Below are 19,783 nucleotides of genomic sequence, written 5' to 3'. Positions count from 1 at the left end.
TCGTGACGACCGAGGGGCTGACCCAGAGCCAGACTCCGCTGCTTCACAGATAGACCACAATATAGGTTCATGACCTACCAAGCATGTACAACAAATGGGGAGCCTATAACCCTTCCACCTGAAAGTCCTTTAGAGTCTCCTGGAGGGAACCACGTGATAAAAATACAACACTCCACTGAACTAGCTCTATTTCACAAAAGCAACATTTATAAAATCTGTGTTTTCAACATACTGCCTTCTACAAACTACATCTCGTAGAATCCCTCTTTCCATTAAAATAAAGAGCCTGCAAGCCCCAGCATGCCTCATGTGCCTGGCTGACAAACCTTGGTTGGCCGAATGCTGTTCTCTTGACATGGAGCCAATTCACTGGAAAACGAGTTTGGGAAATCCACACATGCACATGAGATGTGGAAACATATGCTCTGATTGACTCCAGACCGCAAACAACCAGCCTGCTCCCAGTTCCAAGTTCAGTCATTAACCTCAGCATTCACCTCTTCGAACGGACAGATTTCTGTTGCCAAACACATACAGTGATCTTATTAAGGTGTCATTTGCTAGATTGAACCAATCATTTTTAATTTGAAAATGTGGCTGGTCAATTAGAACAATTCTTTAATGTAAGCCACACGACTGTGCTAATGATAGCAGGCGTCTGTGTGCAAACTGATAAATGATCTGTTACTAATGAAATAGTGTGCACTGGAGTGGTAAATATCGATTCCTGTCCAAGAGCTAGTAATTCAGGGTCAGACCTGCTACATTGTCTTCTGACCTACCCCACCCTCCACCAACATTAATAGATGCTGCAAGCACTGTGGCAGAAGATGCATTGTTATGAAGGCAAGCAAGATGGGATATGGTACAAATCATGAAATTTGAATGACATGGGAGTTATTTGGGACAGTTTAAGATCCAAGACACAAGGACCCACATATGCTAAAAATTTGATCTCACGTAATACAAAACAGTGTCAAGTGATACTATCAGCAGCGACGAACCCACTGCAGAATGCTAAAGTTGTTTTGTTGCTCAAAGTTGACTCTAGCATTGCACCCGAACACCTTTGCGCCATCATTTGCTTAATGCATTTAAGGGGTCATGTCTGGGTGTGCCGGTGAAAACGTATTAGATTAAGGTGCTAAACCAGATATTCTAAATTAGCATCATCTGGCTTTGCCCTAATCCCAATTCAAAGTAAAAACAGGCACATTGGGGTTTAAGCTGTAGAACGCTGAACATACTTACTTGTAACATGTGTTTTCCCCTAGAGCACTCACCTCACATGATTGACCTCTGTGCTGTTGCCTGCAACTAGGAATTTGTTCTGGAAGCTGCACCATCAGTACCATTGCTAGACTAGACACTGCTGAATTCCCTTGCACAATGGTGCAAGACTTAGGGGCATATTTACAAGGGGTTACCACCACCAGAATGTCACTCTTGTGACGTTCTGGTGGCAACCCCTTCGCCTTATTTACAACGTGGCTTAATGCCGCCTTGTGAATAACTCCCCTATTCACGCAACACTTAGCATAAAAGGGGTATGCAATTGGTGTTGCAGTAGGCATTCAACCACAACACTCATTGCTTTTTTTACGCTGCCCCTTATTTGCAAAACACACAAGATGATGGACGGAATGTTGCACAATGGGAAAACATTCAGCCCCAGTCACAGATCTGGGTTTAATCCATCGTTATTTTGCTCATTAAGCCAGCCCAGTTCAGATATGGCCATATGCAAATCAGTCTTGACCCTGTGCCTCATGGGAACAGTCCAGCCCGAACTGCCAAGCCATGTCTTTCCTGGACCGGACTCAAGCATCCTAGGACCGGTTTCTGGCTATCATCCGTCTTCAGCCAGGATAGCTTGACTCCAGTGGCTTAGTGAGCACGGGACCCACGTCTGGGCATACGCTTCCCACATAGGGTGAACAGCAAAATACACAAGATGATGGACGGAATGTTAGACAATGGCAAAACATTCACCCCCAGTCACAGATCTGGGCTTAATCCGTCGTTATTTTGCTCACCAAGCCACCCCAATTCAGACATGGCCATATGCAAATCAGTCTTGACCCTGTGCCTCATGGGAACAGTCCAGCCCGAACTGCCAAGCCATGTCTTTCCTGGACCTGACTCAAGCATCCTAGGACCGGTTTCCGGATATCAGCCGTCTTTAGCCAGGATAGCTTGACTCCAGTGGCCTAGTGAGCACGGGACCCACGTCTGGGCATACCCTTCCCACACAGGGTGAACAGCAAAACACACAAGATGATGGACGGAATGTTGCACAATGGCAAAACATTCACCCCCAGTCACAGATCTGGGTTTAATCCATCGTTAATTTTCTTACCAAGCCACCCCAGCTCAGACATGGCCATATGCAAATCAGTCTTGACCCTGTGCCTCATGGGAACAGTCCAGCCCGAACTGCCAAGCCATGTCTTTCCTGGACCAGAATCAAGCATCCTAGGATCGGTTTCTGGCTATCAGCCGTCTTCAGCCAGGATAGCTTGACTCCAGTGGCTTAGTGAGCACGGCACCCACGTCTGGTCATACCTTTCCAACATAGGGTGAACAGCAAAACCTACAAGATGATGGGTGGAATGTTGCACAATGGCAAAACATTCACCCCCATTCACAGATCTGGGTTTAATCCATCGTTATTTTGCTCATAAAGCCACCCCAGTTCAGACATGGTCTTATGCAAATCAGTCTTGACCCTGTGCCTCATGGGAACAGTCCAGCCCAAACTGCCAAGCCATGTCGTTCCTGGACCGGACTCAAGCATCCTAGGACCGGTTTCTGGCTATCAGCCGTCTTCAGCCATGATAGCTTGACTCCAATGGCTTAGTGAGCACGGGACCCACGTCTGGGCATACCCTTCCCACATAGGGTGAACAGCAAAACACACAAGATGATGGACGGAATGTTGCACAATGGCAAAACATTCACCCCCAGTCACAGATCTGGGTTTAATCCATCGTTATTTTGCTCACCAAGCCACCCCAATTCAGACATGGCCATATGCAAATCAGTCTTGACCCTGTGCCTCATGGGAACAGTCCAAGCCATGTCTTTCCTGGACCGGAATCAAGCATCTTAGGACTGGTTTCTGGCTATCAGCCGTCTTCAGCCAGGATAGCTTGACTCCAGTGGCTTAGTGAGCACGGGACCCACGTCTGGGCATACCCTTCCAATGTATGGTGAACAGCAAAACACACAAGATGATGGACAGAATGTTGCACATTGGCAAAACATTCACCCCCAGTCACAGATCTGGGTTTAATCCATCATTATTTTGCTCACCAAGCCACCCCAGTTCAGACATGGGCATATGCAAATCAGTCTTGACCCTGTGCCTCATGGGAACAGTCCAGCCCGAACTGCCAAGCCATGTCTTTCCTGGACCGGAATCAAGAATCCTAGGATCGGTTTCTGGCTATCAGCCGTTTTCAGCCAGGATAGCTTGACTCCAGTGGCTTAGTGAGCACGGGATCCACGTCTGGGCATACCCTTCCCACATAGGGTGAACAGCAAAACACACAAGATGATGGACAAGCTGGCATAAATGTTGGGCTGTGCCAAAAATAAGACCAAGGAAAACCAGGTCTTAAACTGGCCCAAGCGTAAGAAATATTTAATATTTATATATTTATATATTAAATATAATAATTAAGAAAGAGCAAATTGTCATTAGTGGTTGTTCGTGTGCAGGAAGTGCACACAGACAATCATTAGAAAATGACGATTTGCAACTTCTATACATGATGCATTCTGCAGCACACATAGAAGTTACAAATCACCAGTAGTGCTTGTTTATGTGCAGGAAGGGACACTATGGTGCAAAGGTGCCTGCATTGGTGCTATGGCAGCTAAATTTAGTGCCAGTGCTAGGGGAAACCTAGGAGTGTGCCCTATTATTGTAAATACAGTGCATTCCCATGTTTTCAGAATGTCAGAGAGCAGCGTTACCAATAGTGGCGTAACACAGCACTCCTCCATTCTGTTATGAATATGCTCTTTAGTATCAACAGAGCATATTTTTCTCGAGCCCTCCTAAAGATGTCATCAGCAGGCAACTTTTACTAAATCTGGTGCTGAACTATTTTCTTTCCTTTAGGCAATTACATCTTTTGCACAGCCCTCTGCTGTGCACAAGACAATACATCTGTGCCTCAAAGTGAAGAAGCTGATCACAGCCTAGAGAAGGGGCATCCCTACCTGCAGTCAGGACTTACTTTTGGAGCCTGGTGCTAGGCAAATGTAATGGACTCTAGGGGAGCTTCTTGAGTGGGACCTTCCTGCGACATGGGCTCTCCTCCCCTTTATGGCAGTTGGAGGATCTTGGCCTAAAGGGAAGTGGCTGTGAGAGGGAGGGGACAGACATGACTGCCCTGTGCTACTTTACCCAACCCCAATGGAATTTTGCTCCCCCCCTTTCATCTCTCATCTTCTCTGTCCCCCCAGCAGTACGTGTGAACTTTGGTCCCCTTCCGTGACCTGCAATAAAGATTTTTCTGCCTCATATCCTTGAGTGGCAGGATACAGCTCTAGGGGCCGGACAGCTTCAGGTCACCAGATTTTGGAACACCCTGTCTCACCATCAAAGACAATTCTCAGGTGTCTTTGTGGTCTTCATGTTTCTCCGTGCCTCCTGTGAGTCATGCCCTTCAACCAGATGGAAAAGAAGAGAGGAAGAGAAAGTAGGAACCCCAAACTCAAGTGAAGTTGCCACCAACCCCTCCCTACCCTATCCCTCGCCCATAAGCAGAGACAATGCCCCCCGGCCCGGGCCAGGGCCAGCTTGACAAATATACCAGACCATGCCAAATGAAGGTTGACCACCCAGTGGAGTCAGTGGCAGAGTCACCGGAGAAGGCACCCTACCATTACTCTAACCACCACACTAACCAGCACCCTACCACCACACTACCCCCGACACCCTATCACTACCCTACAACTTCCCTATCACCACCCAAACCACCACACTCTAACCATCAACACACCCTAAAGACATCACCATAAACACCACCAACAGCACCCTAACTGCCACCAGATGTGCCTAACCCCAACAACCCCCCTCACCACACTAGCCTAACCACCACCATCTGACCCTTACTACGATCACTTTCACCAGCCTCACCCCAACCACCACCACCCTAAGAAGCACCTCCAATACCCCACCATTCCTAACCACCACCCTAATCATCACCACCCAAACCACCATGTCACCACCACCTTAACCATCACCCTGAACACCACCACCCTAATTACCACCATCTTCTAATCACAACCTCCACAAACCTTGCACCATCACACTGCCCTAAGCAACACCACCTCGTTCTAAACACTGTCACCCTATTCTAACCACCACTCAACCATTACTACCACCAACCTAACTACCACCCTAACCACCACCACCACCTTCATTACCCTTACCATGACCTTCACACTACCACCATCACCATCACCACCCTAACCGCTACCACCACCCTCATCCCCATCAATACCCTAACCATCACCCTACTTTAAGCACCACCATCACCTAGCCCCCACCACCTTCATCACCCTCAAAACTACCACATTACCACCACTACCACCCTACCACCTCCCTACCACCACCACCACTTTACCACCAACCTCACCACCACCCTCACCACCATTCTAACATCGCCATTTTCACCCTCACCCCTTTCCCATTCTCACTACTGCCACCCCTCTCCAGCCTTACACGCACCACCTAACTATTTTCACCATCACCACCCTCAGCACCACTAACACCCACACCAGCACCACCCTCACCAACAACACCATCCTCGCCAACACCACCACCACCACCACCACCCTCCCCACCACAATCCTAACCTTCCTACTACCTTACACTGAACATAGCTTTCAATTCCTCTAGAAGATCTTTAGTTTTTAGTAACCCTTTCCAACTCATTACTAAATTGTTGTTTTCATGGAAGTTTGTGGTCTTAGTTTGGGATTGTTTACTCTGGAGAAACGTGTTGTCACCTAGCTATGAATCTAGTCAGCCATGGTGTTGCTTCTGGACCAGTCCTCTGTCATCCTTTCCCCACTAACAACCTCCATGTTTCTTCCGCCCTCCACTTCCTTTGTTACTTTCCCCAGCAACTTAAAAAGAAATGCCCAGGTACTAGCCTTTCCAATCCAACTTGGATACGTATATAAAAAAAGCCCTGCACATCTCGTAGGCACGTGCATGCATGGTGGACATGTCTACAAAATAGGTTCCTGCGGCGGCGCCATAGGATATTTTTCATTTCCTCTTAGTCTTGCTGTACCATATTGATGAAAAAGCCAATAGTTCAAAAAGGTGAGTCCTATTTGGTATGCAGATTCTTGGTTTTTTATACACCTGAAGCGGCATGCATGTTCTTTTTGTTGGGTGACAGATGCTTTGTGTTTTGAACTATAAGGAGGGTAAGTTGAGGTTTTGAGTAGTTGAAGGTTTATTATTATATTTAAATTTATAAAGCGCTCAGCTACCCGTAGGTTTCCCGGCGCTAAAAACCAACAAAGGGAGAGGGGAGGACAGAAGGGAGGAAGCTACATGTTAAATAGCCAATTTTTTACCTGTTTGCAAAATCTGAGATAATTGGGTTCTTTTCGTAACTGAAGGGGGAGAGAATTCCAAAGTGAAGGGGCTAGCCAGGCAAAAGAACAGCCTCCCATTCTGGCTTTTCTGATTCTAGGCACTGAAAAAAGGTGTTGGTTAGATGAGCGCAGAGTGTGGGGGGGGGGGGCAATGGTGGTGAACCAAGGAAGTAAGATATGGTGGAGCCAGACTAGTGTTTTCTTTGTGCATAATGCAGAGAGCTTTGAATTTCGTGCGATTTTCAATGCAGAGCCAGTGTAGTGTGCGGAGGGAGTTAGTGGTGGGGGAAGTATTGGGTAATTTGCAGAGCAGTCGTGCTGCCATATTTTGGAATGTTTGAAGTTTACGGGTTACCTCTTTGCTGGCGCCCAGGAGAAGGATGTTACTGTAGTCCAGTCTAGAAGTGATTAGAGCCTGGACTACAGTTTTCTGGGTATCCACAGGCAGCATCCAGATGATCTTGCGCAACCATTTGATCATTGTGATACAGGTGGAGGAGGTTTTGACCACATGGCTTTTCATAGATAGCTGGTCGTCGAAGATCACGCCTAAGTTGCGTGCTGATTTAGAAGGAGTGGGTGGAGTGCCCATTTGAACGGGCCAGTGTTGGGGTCCCCATAGAATGGAAAGGGGCGACCGAATCGGTCCCCCCGAACTTATGGCCGAGTGCCTCGATCCCCCCGGGAAGCCATTTTGGGCGGGAGGCGCGTCTCAGCTGGTATGCCCGAAGCGGCGTAGCTGGGGCGCGCTCGTTCCCGCCCTAGAGTGGGCTGGCCTAGACACCGACGCAGCCAGCCACGCCCTCAGGGGCAGGCAGGGGCGGGTATACGCCCGCCCTGAAGACGGATAAAAAGGGACGCAAGACCAGAAGACATCCTCTTGTTCTTGTGCTCTGAAGCTGCACCTCCTCGCTGCACGTGAGCTCGGGACAGAACGAAGAGCCAATTTTGAGCGTTTTAATCTCTCTCTTTGTCTTTTAGATACTTCGTCGAAAGGATGCCCAAGAAAGGAGCAAAGAGAATGTCGACTGACCAGTTGGTTCGGGCACTCATGAAGGATATGTCCGAAATTAAGAAGCGGTTGGCGGAGCGAGACGGCGAGGAGGGATCGGGGCGTCCACCGGCCGGAGGGAAGCCAAAGAGGCCGAGAAGGGGGCCGGTCGGGGGAGACGTCCCGGTTCCCTGTTCTCCGCTCGAGGCGCCAGCCCCGGTACCGGCCCCGGTACCGGATGAGGGGAATCCGATTCCCGTGATAGTTACCCCGACGTCTGCCGGAGATATGCCTCCCGAGTTGGCGGCACAGTTAGCAGCATGGTTGGGGGACAGTAATGGGGGCGCCATGGCTACCGAAGCGCAAGCTCTCATAAAGCAGTTGCGCGAGAAACGTGATACAGCCAAGGTGCCCGCGCCGGATGCGGCAATAGACAAGCCACGAGGGACGGAAGCAGCGTCCGGTGCAGGTAAGCGGCCATTGCCGATTGCAAGGGATGAGTCAACACCCTCTCGTAGAGAAAGATTGGGGCAACATGTTCCTTTGCCAATAAAGGAAAAGATTTGGGCGGGGGAATACGTTAACATTTTCTCCCTGCTCGTTGATCACTATGAGGTCGAAACTGTTAAGGGTCAAAAGGATCTGATGCATCCGAGTGTTTGGCGCGCAAAAATGGCCGCCTTTAAAGTGAATGAAAATATTGGTAACTGGGGTAATGCTTGGGGAATTTTCACGGCAATTTTGGGGGAACGTAGGCCTGATTTGCTCCCTGAATTTCCAGTATATCAGTCACGAATTATGGGGTACTCGACATCACACCAAGGTAACCAATGGTTCTGTTATGACAACCTTTTCAGGAAAGCGATGGAGCATAACAAAAGTTTAACCTGGGACTGTTACGATTCTTTAACATGGAATAAGATGAAAGAGTCCGGAATGTTGAAAGTGCCATTGGTGGGGAGTGCTGTTAGTGAGTCCTCCCGCCAAAATGGGGGGACGCCCTTTCGGTCGGGTACGGGTACAGACGATTACCCGAGACCCGCCGGCAATACAGGGAAGAGGGGGTTCTGTTTCAATTTCAACAGAAGCAAATGTACTAGGCCCCCGGGGTCTTGTAAGTTCAAACACGAATGTAGTGGTTGTGGGGCACCCCATCCTGAGTCCTCGTGCAGAGCCAAATCGGGTGAAAATGGGGGTAGAGGAGGCGCTAAACAGGTCTAATATAGTCCGAGGGGCGCCTTTACCAACCCCGATTGATACCCTGGCGATGATTCCCTGGCTCAGCGAATACCCAGATCGTACTTCTGCTGGGGTGCTACGAAACGGTTTTTCATATGGTTTCCGCATCCCGGTGGGTAGCTTTCAGGGTGTCGGGTCGTGCAAAAATCAACTTTCCGTCTTGCAGCATACTACTGTAGTACAGGATAAGATCCGGAAAGAGGTTACCCGAGGTCGGGTTGCCGGCCCGTTTCCTGTCCCCCCGGTACCGAACTTTGTTTGTTCCCCTTTAGGGGTGGTCCCCAAGAAGGACCCGGGTGAGTTTCGATTGATTCACAATTTATCAGCCCCTCATGGCCTTTCTGTAAACGATGCAATTAATCCAGAAATGTGTTCGGTGCGGTACGCATCATTCGATGAGGCCGTAGCCATTTTGAATCGCCTGGGGCCCGGGACGCTGATGGCGAAATCAGATATCGAGTCAGCGTTCCGTTTGCTCCCGGTATACCCGGATGATCAACGTTTGTTGGGATTCATGTTTCAAGGTTTGTATTACATGGACAGGTGTATGCCAATGGGGTGCTCGATATCTTGTGCTTATTTCGAGAAATTCAGTAGTTTTCTGCAATGGGTTTACACGAAGAAAACAGGTTTTCGGAATGTGATGCATTACCTCGATGATTTTCTGTTCCTTGGGGCCGCTGGGGATGATGAATGTGCCCGGGCCTTGACTGAATTTTGTGTTTTAATGAATCAATTTGGCGTGCCGTTGGCACCAGGTAAAACTGTGGGTCCCACGACTTGCCTCGAGTTCCTCGGGATCGAGTTGGACTCTAGTGAGGGTTGTTTTCGTTTACCAGCTTCCAAAGTATCGAAATTCAAGACAGCCCTGCAAATGTGTATCACTGCATCTAAAGTTACGCTGCATCAATTGCAGCAATTGGTGGGGAAGTTGAATTTTGCCTTAAGGGTGATCCCGATGGCCCGCCCCTTCTCCCGTTCGATTGCACAGGCGATGGTCGGCCTAAAAGAGGGTCACCAGCGCACGAGGTTATCGGCCGAGGTCCGCCAAGACATGCGTATTTGGTTAGCATTCTTGGCGGATTTCAATGGTCGAGTCGTCTGGAACAAACCGGCCTTGTCCTCTGAAGAGCTGGGTCTATGGACGGATTCAGCGGGAAGCATGGGTTTCGGCGCCATCTTCGGCACAAAATGGTCGGCACAAAAGTGGCCAACATGGTGGCACGATGAGGGGCTGACGAGTAATATTGCTTTCCTTGAGCTGTTTCCTATTTTGGTGGCCCTCAGATCCGGGCCCGATGGTTTCAAAAATCATTCTGTCATATTTTGGTCTGACAATATGACCGTTGTAGAATGCATTAATAGTCAGGCAGCACGTTGTAAAATGATTTTGAGGCTGCTTAAAGAAATTGTCTTACTGTGTATGCAACTGAACGTGGTATTCAGAGCAAAACATGTCCCGGGGGTGATGAATCAGGCTGCTGATGCACTGTCTCGTTTTCAAATGCAGGCTTTCTCGGGTTTCCTTCCCTCAGCGGACCCCGAGCCAGCACCCTTTCCCGAAGCTCTCTGGTCTCTCGGTGCCCCGAACTTCGTTACCTCGTGGGAGAGAGTCTAGCACCAAGGACGAGGAAGGCATACGAAGGGGCGTTTCGGGCTTATTTGGCCTTTTTGGGGACTGAGAGAGGGGGACTTTGGGGGCATGAGGATTGGGTAGTACATTTTCTGATGTCCTTGCGTAAGGCTGGGAAGTCGGTGGCTACAGCCCAGAGGCATCGTGCTGCCATCTCCTTTGTTGCCAGGGCTCATAATATCCAGGACCCGACAGCGTCTTTTGCTGTACAGAAAGCGCTGCGTGGGTGGCAACGCCTTGAGGGTCGCAGAGTAGATGAGAGGCGCCCGATAGGTCTGGATAGGTTGTCCCAGTTGCTGGCCACACTCCCCGACATATGCTCGTCTCAGTTCGAGGCCTGTTTGTTCCGAGCCGCTTTTACGCTTGCATTTCACGGGGCTATGAGGATAAGTGAGCTGGTGGCAAGGAGCAAGCGGGATGTGGCGGGGGGTTTGTGCCGGGAACACGTTCAGATCAGGGGTGAGACTATGACGGTATCCTTTGTCAAGTCGAAAACCGATCAAAATGGGGTGGGAGACTGCATAGTCATTCGCAGGATTCCAGGATCCTCCATGTGTCCGGTGAGGTGTTTAGAGGATTACCTAGCACAAAGGGTGGCATCATGGGGGGGGACAATGTTGAGACACGCGGACGCCACCCCACTGACAAAGTTTCAGTTTCAGCGGGTGCTCGCGATGTCAATTGCCGCAGCAGGCTTGGACCCGGGTGAGTTTGGGACCCACTCCTTTCGGATAGGGGCTGCCACCGAAGCTGCAGCCAGGGGTCTTAATGTGGAACAAGTAAAACGAGTGGGGCGTTGGTCCTCCAATTGTTATAAGAGGTATGTGCGGTTGCACATGTTGTGAAGCTGTAACAATGTACTCACGCTTCTTGTCTTTTGTTTGGTTTTCAGTTACGCAAGCCTTCGAGGCGGGGCGGACTATGCAGTCGACCCAACACCGGGCCAGCGGTCAGACATCACCGGCTGTGAGAAAGGAGGTGTGGGTCGTGGGCCACTCATACGTGAGGCGTGCCGCAGACGTATTCAAAGCAGGTGACATGATTCACGTAGCTGGGGAATACGGGTACAGGATGTCCTTCTACGGAAGGGGCGGTCTCTGTATTGACCAGTTTCAAGCTTACTTTGAGGGTTTGTTAGGGCGGACGAGGTCACCGCCGTCAATAGTCATAGTACATTTAGGGGGCAATGATTTGGTCACCACCGGTAGACGACTTCTCCTGGAGGCAATGCTTTCCACCGTAAGTTGGTTGGCGAGGAGAGTTCCGGGGTGCATAATTGCGTGGTCTCATATGATCCCACGAAAAGTGTGGCGGGGGGCTATTTCGATCCCTGCTTTGAACCATTCTGTTAGGAAACTTAATAACAAAATGAGTAGGTTGTTCCGTTCCAGGACATTGCATTCTATCTCGCACGGTTGTATTAATGATGACAGTATGTATATGGGGGATGGTGTGCATTTGTCTCGGGTGGGAAATGAGTTACTCATAGGAGACTTCTTAGCATGGTTAAAAACGTTGGAACATGACCTTTAGCTAGGAGTTTTGGTGGGGGGCCCGGATAGCCGGTCAACTATCCGGGCCTGTGGCGGTAAGGTCATGATCGGTGAGCACTAATTAGTAGATCCCTATGAGTGGGCGTCACCCAACACGGATGGGAGCGCTCGGGAGAGGTGGCCATTGGCCCCTCAATGGGGAGGCGGTCCCTTCTAAGGATGGGTCGCCGGAAGTAAAGGAAAGGCGGTCAAGGCCCCTTCCTTTGTAGGAGGGGTTACAGCCCCCTCCTGGGGAATTTCCCGGGGCCAGTGACATCTGCGACGGCAGATGCGGTAAGTTGTGTGGGGTTGGGATAAGGGCCACGATACCTTCTAGATACCTCACACGAGTATTCGAACGACCTTTAACTGGCGTCGAGTTTTAGGTGCCCCCGTCAAGTCAAGGGAAATTGGTAGTAGTTGCACTTGAGGTACGCCTCCGTGCTGTCGCCCATCCCAAGTGGGAGGGGTAAGTCCGGTTAGGGATCTTGACACCGGTTATGACCTTGCTGTTGGCCCTTAAACGTTAGGTTGTACAATTTCAATATGTCAAGAAATGTTTTGTAGGTTGCTAGTTCGGCTAGGAGAACCTCTGTATTAGAGAATCTGTTAAGGTTAGCCAAACATCGCAATATGGTAATGAAATTGTACATAACATGAAACGTTTAATGTTTTAATTTTGTTTTAATAAATACGGCCGGGATGGTCACTCCATCCCACTTCCAAAAACTTCAAGAACTGTTTCCGGTTTCACTCCTTTTGGGGATTGTGTTGAGAGGGGGTGGCGGGTATCTCGGCTATATGGAAAGGGGCGACCGAATCGGTCCCCCCGAACTTATGGCCGAGTGCCTCGATCCCCCCGGGAAGCCATTTTGGGCGGGAGGCGCGTCTCAGCTGGTATGCCCGAAGCGGCGTAGCTGGGGCGCGCTCGTTCCCGCCCTAGAGTGGGCTGGCCTAGACACCGACGCAGCCAGCCACGCCCTCAGGGGCAGGCAGGGGCGGGTATACGCCCGCCCTGAAGACGGATAAAAAGGGACGCAAGACCAGAAGACATCCTCTTGTTCTTGTGCTCTGAAGCTGCACCTCCTCGCTGCACGTGAGCTCGGGACAGAACGAAGAGCCAATTTTGACCCACCCACCAGCCCCTGAAGACAGCCAGTTGTGTATAATAAAGTTGATTAATTTTGTTTTTGTTTTCGTTTCCAGGTTGTAGTGCCATGTTGATTTTGAGTTAATAAAGAATGTTCGTTTTGAGTATGTTTGCCATTAAAGATATTCAGTTAGTGTCGAATTTTGATGTATGCTCTTTCGGTCATAGTGGCCAATGTATTCTTAGGTTAATTTGCACTGTCGTATTTATTTTGGTAGGCGGTAAGGTCATGATCGGTGAGCACTAATTAGTAGATCCCTATGAGTGGGCGTCACCCAACACGGATGGGAGCGCTCGGGAGAGGTGGCCATTGGCCCCTCAATGGGGAGGCGGTCCCTTCTAAGGATGGGTCGCCGGAAGTAAAGGAAAGGCGGTCAAGGCCCCTTCCTTTGTAGGAGGGGTTACAGCCCCCTCCTGGGGAATTTCCCGGGGCCAGTGACATCTGCGACGGCAGATGCGGTAAGTTGTGTGGGGTTGGGATAAGGGCCACGATACCTTCTAGATACCTCACACGAGTATTCGAACGACCTTTAACTGGCGTCGAGTTTTAGGTGCCCCCGTCAAGTCAAGGGAAATTGGTAGTAGTTGCACTTGAGGTACGCCTCCGTGCTGTCGCCCATCCCAAGTGGGAGGGGTAAGTCCGGTTAGGGATCTTGACACCGGTTATGACCTTGCTGTTGGCCCTTAAACGTTAGGTTGTACAATTTCAATATGTCAAGAAATGTTTTGTAGGTTGCTAGTTCGGCTAGGAGAACCTCTGTATTAGAGAATCTGTTAAGGTTAGCCAAACATCGCAATATGGTAATGAAATTGTACATAACATGAAACGTTTAATGTTTTAATTTTGTTTTAATAAATACGGCCGGGATGGTCACTCCATCCCACTTCCAAAAACTTCAAGAACTGTTTCCGGTTTCACTCCTTTTGGGGATTGTGTTGAGAGGGGGTGGCGGGTATCTCGGCTATATGGTATTATGGCCAAACAGAAGAAGTTCTGTTTTTCCCCCATTTAGTTGGAGTTTGTTGTCCAACATCCACGCTGCGATGTTGCTCAGTCCTGAACAGAGGGCGGATGAGGGGGCATGAGAGTCTGAGGAAAGAGAGTAGATGATCTGGGTATGATCTGCGTAGGAGTAAATGGTGAGCCCAGCTTGCTCCGCAATGGACGCCAGAGGTCTGACGTATAGGTTGAAGAGCAAGGGACTCAGGATGGAACCCTGTGGGACTACATATGCAGATGTAAAAGTTTGGGAAGCGGATGAGGAAGAGAAGACTTGGAAGGTGCGGTTGGATAGGAAGCTAACAAGCCAGTTGAGAGCTGAGCCGGTGATGCCCGATGTAACAATGACAAGAATGGGGTGGGAAACCGTATCAATTGCGGCACTCAAATCAAGCAAAATGAGTTCCACGGTTTGCCCCCTGTCAACTCGGAAACAGATGTTTTCCGAGACTCCCAGCAAGGTAGATTCAGTCGAAAAAACGGATCTAAAGCGTGATTGTGACGGATGTAAAATTCCCCTTAGCTCAACATAGGCGGAAAGTTGAGAGTTAATGTGCTTTTCTAAGATTTTAGAAAATACTGGGATAAGCGAGATAGGACGGAAATTAGCTAGAATGCTGGGATCGGCATTAGCCTTTTTTAATAAAGGCATTATCATCGCATGTTTCCATGCGGAGGGTACAGTAGCTTCTCTTAGTGAGGAGTTTAAAAGATCCATGATGAGTTCTAGGGAGGAATAGTCCAGCTTTTTTAGAATTTGGGGGGGAATGGGGTCTAGTGGGGAACCGGATTTGATTTTACTGATGATATCGGAGAGGGTCTCGATATTGAGCGGATCCCATGTGACGATCAACTGAGCGATTGGAGGACAGGTATCAGATGTGAGCCTAAAGTCACAGGAAGGCGTGGGTGGAGAGGAGGGGGTCGGCAAGGAGTGGGTGGGGCTGTTGTCCTCTGGTGTCCCTTGATCGAGAGATGAGATTGGGGCGGGTAAGTTGGACAAAGAGGGGAGGGGGATGAGATCCCAAAATTGGAGTAGATGGTATCAATTTTGGCGATGAAGAATTCAGCCAGTGAATTACATTGTGTCATGTGCGTCATGATGCTCTGGGCATCTATGTGGGGATCTCTCGTTCGCTAGAGGGGTCTATGCAGTCCATTATAAGTGTGCATGTCCTCCCTGCACTGATTGAGTCCATTCTCTGAGATCTGACAGACCTAATTCTTAATGTCACTTTGGGCAAAGTTATTATAGGGGGCAACTTCAATCCATATTGGATTCGGGGATGGATGTTACAAATTCTGGCACCGCAGAATAAAAGACTATGCCTTCAAGCGGGGCAGATGTGACTGTAATGAGTGATGTCTGGAAAGTTGGACACCCGGACTCCAGGAAAACCACGTTGTACTCTGGGGCACACCAGTAGCACTCCTTGATAGACTTCCTCTTTGTCCCTGCAGTAGATATGTATACAGTGTCAAAATGCTCCCTAGATATCCATCTGACCATTCTCCACTAGAAATGACTATGGAGAAACTCTTGAGTGTACAGGGTGGGCAGTGGTATTTAAATGCTTTGAGACTATGTGACAGCCAATTTGCTGATAATTTCTGCAATGAAAGAGGGGACTAACTTTGAGTTTAATAAACTCTTCACCCCCTCAGTCAGAATATTATGTGAGACCCAGAAGTCAACTGTTAGGGGTAAAATAATCTCCTTCTCTAAGGACCTGCATAGATATAGGGACCAGATAAACTAGTATCTTTAAGCCTTAATTCATACATTGGAAGGTCATTATTCTCAGACAGGGGATGTGGGGACTATTCCTCATCGAAATTTAAATTATGGTGGTCTCAGTTGCATATTTTAGTGAACTTTGTACTGCGTACCCTTCGTTGGGGTAAGAATGTGAGCTGGTCTCACAAGACTTATAGATTTCATTGATTTATGTGTACCGTGACAGTAATAAGTGTTCCACATGCGTAAATATGATGTATTCATGTTGTGCTTGTTCTTTTCTGCTCCTCAAAATATTTCTGGGCATCCCCCTTTGATCCAATCTTACATTTGTTTTACAGGTATCAAGAAAGCCCGACTTTAGGTAGCAGATGACACACGTCACCCTACATAGTAGTAGTATCTAACCAGAAGTGGCTATACAGGAGTCCTAGCTCATGTGTCCTGATGAATGCCACAGATCCTTTGGGCCAATATGGCAGAAGCATGTTGACGACACTGGTGGTGATGAGGTACTAGTTCCCCAAATCCCCACATTGATTTTTATTTTCAAGTAAATGCCTAGCAAATAAATGTATTTTGGTGTTTACATTGGTTTTTAAGAAATCACTTTATCACAGGCCCCCACTTATATTTTAGAAGTGCCTCCCTGTCTCCAAGTGAAGACTCGCTCTCCACTAAATGCAGATTCTAGAGACCAAGGACTGCCAATGCTGAAGCATGACACCTGGTGGTGTGTGAGGCCAGTCCTTCACATTTTTGGGATTCCCAGCACCCCACTAATTAGTGAAAGTCCTTGTCAGTTGTATTGAAATCAGGCATTTATTCAGGGTAGCTTTTTTTGTGTTTGCAAATACACTCACTGGTGGAATCAGACCAGAATGAGTACATGCCCCTTAGAGGAAGTAGACTATACACTGTCTCAGGACACTACATATGGCCGTGCCCAACTTAGACAGAGTGCACCAACCTACGCTAATTCCTGTTGACTGTGAAAAAGCGCCATCTCTTGGCAATTCCTATATATCGTTTTTGTTCAAGATGCAATTTGGTCCCAGGTTTCTGCAAAAACATTCAGCATCTGTATGTCTCCCCTAGGGCATGAGTACTTATCAACTGGGTATTATCCAGACCCTTGAAAATTGAGAGGGAAGGGGCAGGATTTCCCGCTGCCCCCTCAACTGTTTACTTTGGTAATTGAGCCATTGGTGAAGTGGATTAGAGGGGATGTCTAGGTATGGAGAATAGTTTGAGGAGGTGGCTTTGAGGACCACATAGTCTTATATACCACTGAGGGCTTACAATACCTCCAGGACAGCAAAATGGATATACATTTAGGGTGTTGAAACTTACCTTCCTGTTTTTGGGCTTTCGGGTCTCTTTGGATCAGAATGATTGCTGAACTCTTAATATCATACCTGTTCTAAATTTCAGATTTGCATGCGGCATATTCCTGAATTCCATAATGGGCATAAGCACCCTGTTTAAAATGATATCATTACCCTTGTAAGAAATTGGGTAGTTGGTTGACTGGGGTGTGAGCCCTGGTCAAGCAACATACACAATCTTTGTCAGGGTGAGGCACAAGCCATTACTAAATTAGCCTGTGCTCAACGCTCTGCTAGCTCGGCAAATAGAAGCTAGGCTTAACTTAGAGGCAATGCGTAAAGTAATTGTGCAACAATGTAAACAGTAATAAAGTGAGAAGACCTCACAAAAAGGAACCCACATCAGATTAGGCAAATAAACTCATTTTTCATAAATAAAGCAAGACCAAGATGACTAATATCCAATCAGTAGAACCGGAGATATGCAAGTTAAACGATTTCTGAGAAAATAGGGCCATAAAGTACAAAGCTCCTAGTCGTGCTGGGAATGAAGTCATAACTTCAGGCAGACCACAATAGATCACAGGCTGGCTACAGGTACCATGTTAGGTCCACTGTACAAAGCACCTTAAATCCTGGTTTACAGAGCATTGCGACGGTCGCGTCGAAGATGCGTTGCTCAGCCAAAGCGATGCATTGGTTCTGAAGTGTGATGAGGCTGCGCTACGAGGTCCTATGTTGTCATCAGGGATCCCAATGACAAGGGCTAGCGATGCAAAATCTGGCATCGAGAATGTGTAGTGCAGTCGGGGCAATGTGTCAGTGCAGAGGAGCTGCAAGCATGCCATTGATGAGGTATGCATGGACCTGCACAGAGGATGTGTTGTGCAGTGGTGGTTCCAAGGAAGTTGAAGCCTGTAAAAGCTATGTAGGTCTTTGTGATGGTGAAGATTAGCAGTGGTGATGCGTCAGTTCTGCTCAGGGTTGCAGCGCACAGCAGAGGAGATGCAGCAGCTCCGCTAGGTCTTCAGAGGCTGGCAAAGCACCTTAGGTCCACTTCCAGCTTTCCAGGACTGGGGTGGCACCACTTTGCCCGGTAGACTCACAGATGGCATAGTCCAGATGCTGGAGTTGAGGCTGTTGTAGCCTTCTATCCCTGAGGCTTAAGTCAAGAGGCCAGCCAACAAGCCCTTGAACTCACTCTTGTGGTCTTGGTTCAACAGATGCAGGTCCAGTCCTTCTCACTCACGCAGGATGGCAGCCAGCACAAAGCAGTTCAACACAGCTGGGCAGCAGTCCACTGAATATACAATAGGCCGGACAGACTCCATAAGATTTGTAGGGCCCGATGTGATGCTGCATTAGGTACGCTCTTACATATGATCTGGGAGTGCTGTAGGATCCAAACAGACCGGTTTCATATTCATAACACACTTCTTACAGTGCTGGGGGTACCAGTGGTGCAAACCTCTAAGCTTGTCATACTGGGTATAAAATCTGACTGGTACGGATCCTGGGGATTTAAAGTGCTATTGACAACAGGATTACTGTTGATGGCGGGAGCACTTACAGAATGTGTTCCCTATTGTATGACAGACCTACTTACATTTAATATGTACTGTAATAGGTATGAGGTTTGGCCATTCTGATTATGTGATAGATTATTGGCCACTGTGTTTGGGACCTCTATATGGTCAATTGCCTCTTTGTTTTGCAGCACTTTATTCTCTTGTTTTGAATAAAATAAAAAGAAGTTGTAAAATAAATGCACTGTGTGATGTAAGGCATATGGTAGGGAGTATAATATATGATGCTAGTGGCATATCTACATATTACGTAAAATGGAGGAGGCTGAATGTGATTTAAGATAAACAATACTAAATATTATGTGAAGGAGCATATCCAGTATCATCTCAGACAGGTTGATGAGTGTGATGGAAGAGTTTGCATGCTCAGACTGATAAAGGATCGATGATGCAAAATGCTGAAAGATATAGTATAATGCAAGATAAATAATTCATAGTGATTGTAGCAGTAAGGACGTAGCATGTGATGTAATATGACTGATGTTGAGATAGATGATGGAGTCAATCAAGTATGATAAGTGGTGAAAGATGATAATGTGTGGCATACCGTAAGTTATGAAAGATGGAGAATTTTTTACAGGTAGATTGGAAGATTCACTGTGTTACCAAACTTGGCAATCTTTGAGTATTGTGAATGGCCGGGGATGCACAGAGCGATGTACTTTTTAAATTGAGGTGAAAGCTACATGGTATAATGAAAGATAAGAGAAATATATTATAGAGGATGATTACATAAAGGAAGGTGGTAGATGCACAGTATTTTCAAATAGGCTGTCTTCACAGTTTGATCTAGGATTCAATTTTCAGAATATAATGTAAGAACGAGAACACAAATGTGATTATCAGTAGAGTTTGATGTTAAGCTACAGTGACACAGAAAGCTGCTAGAAACCCCCTTCCTGAAAAGCCCAGCTGACCTGTTCCAACTTGAAATGCCCTGAGCCCTGCTGGTGGCT

Source organism: Lissotriton vulgaris, chromosome 5, assembly GCF_964263255.1.
Source record: "Lissotriton vulgaris chromosome 5, aLisVul1.2, whole genome shotgun sequence".
In the NCBI taxonomy this organism is placed as follows: domain Eukaryota; kingdom Metazoa; phylum Chordata; class Amphibia; order Caudata; family Salamandridae; genus Lissotriton; species Lissotriton vulgaris.
This window is presented reverse-complemented; position numbering follows the sequence as displayed.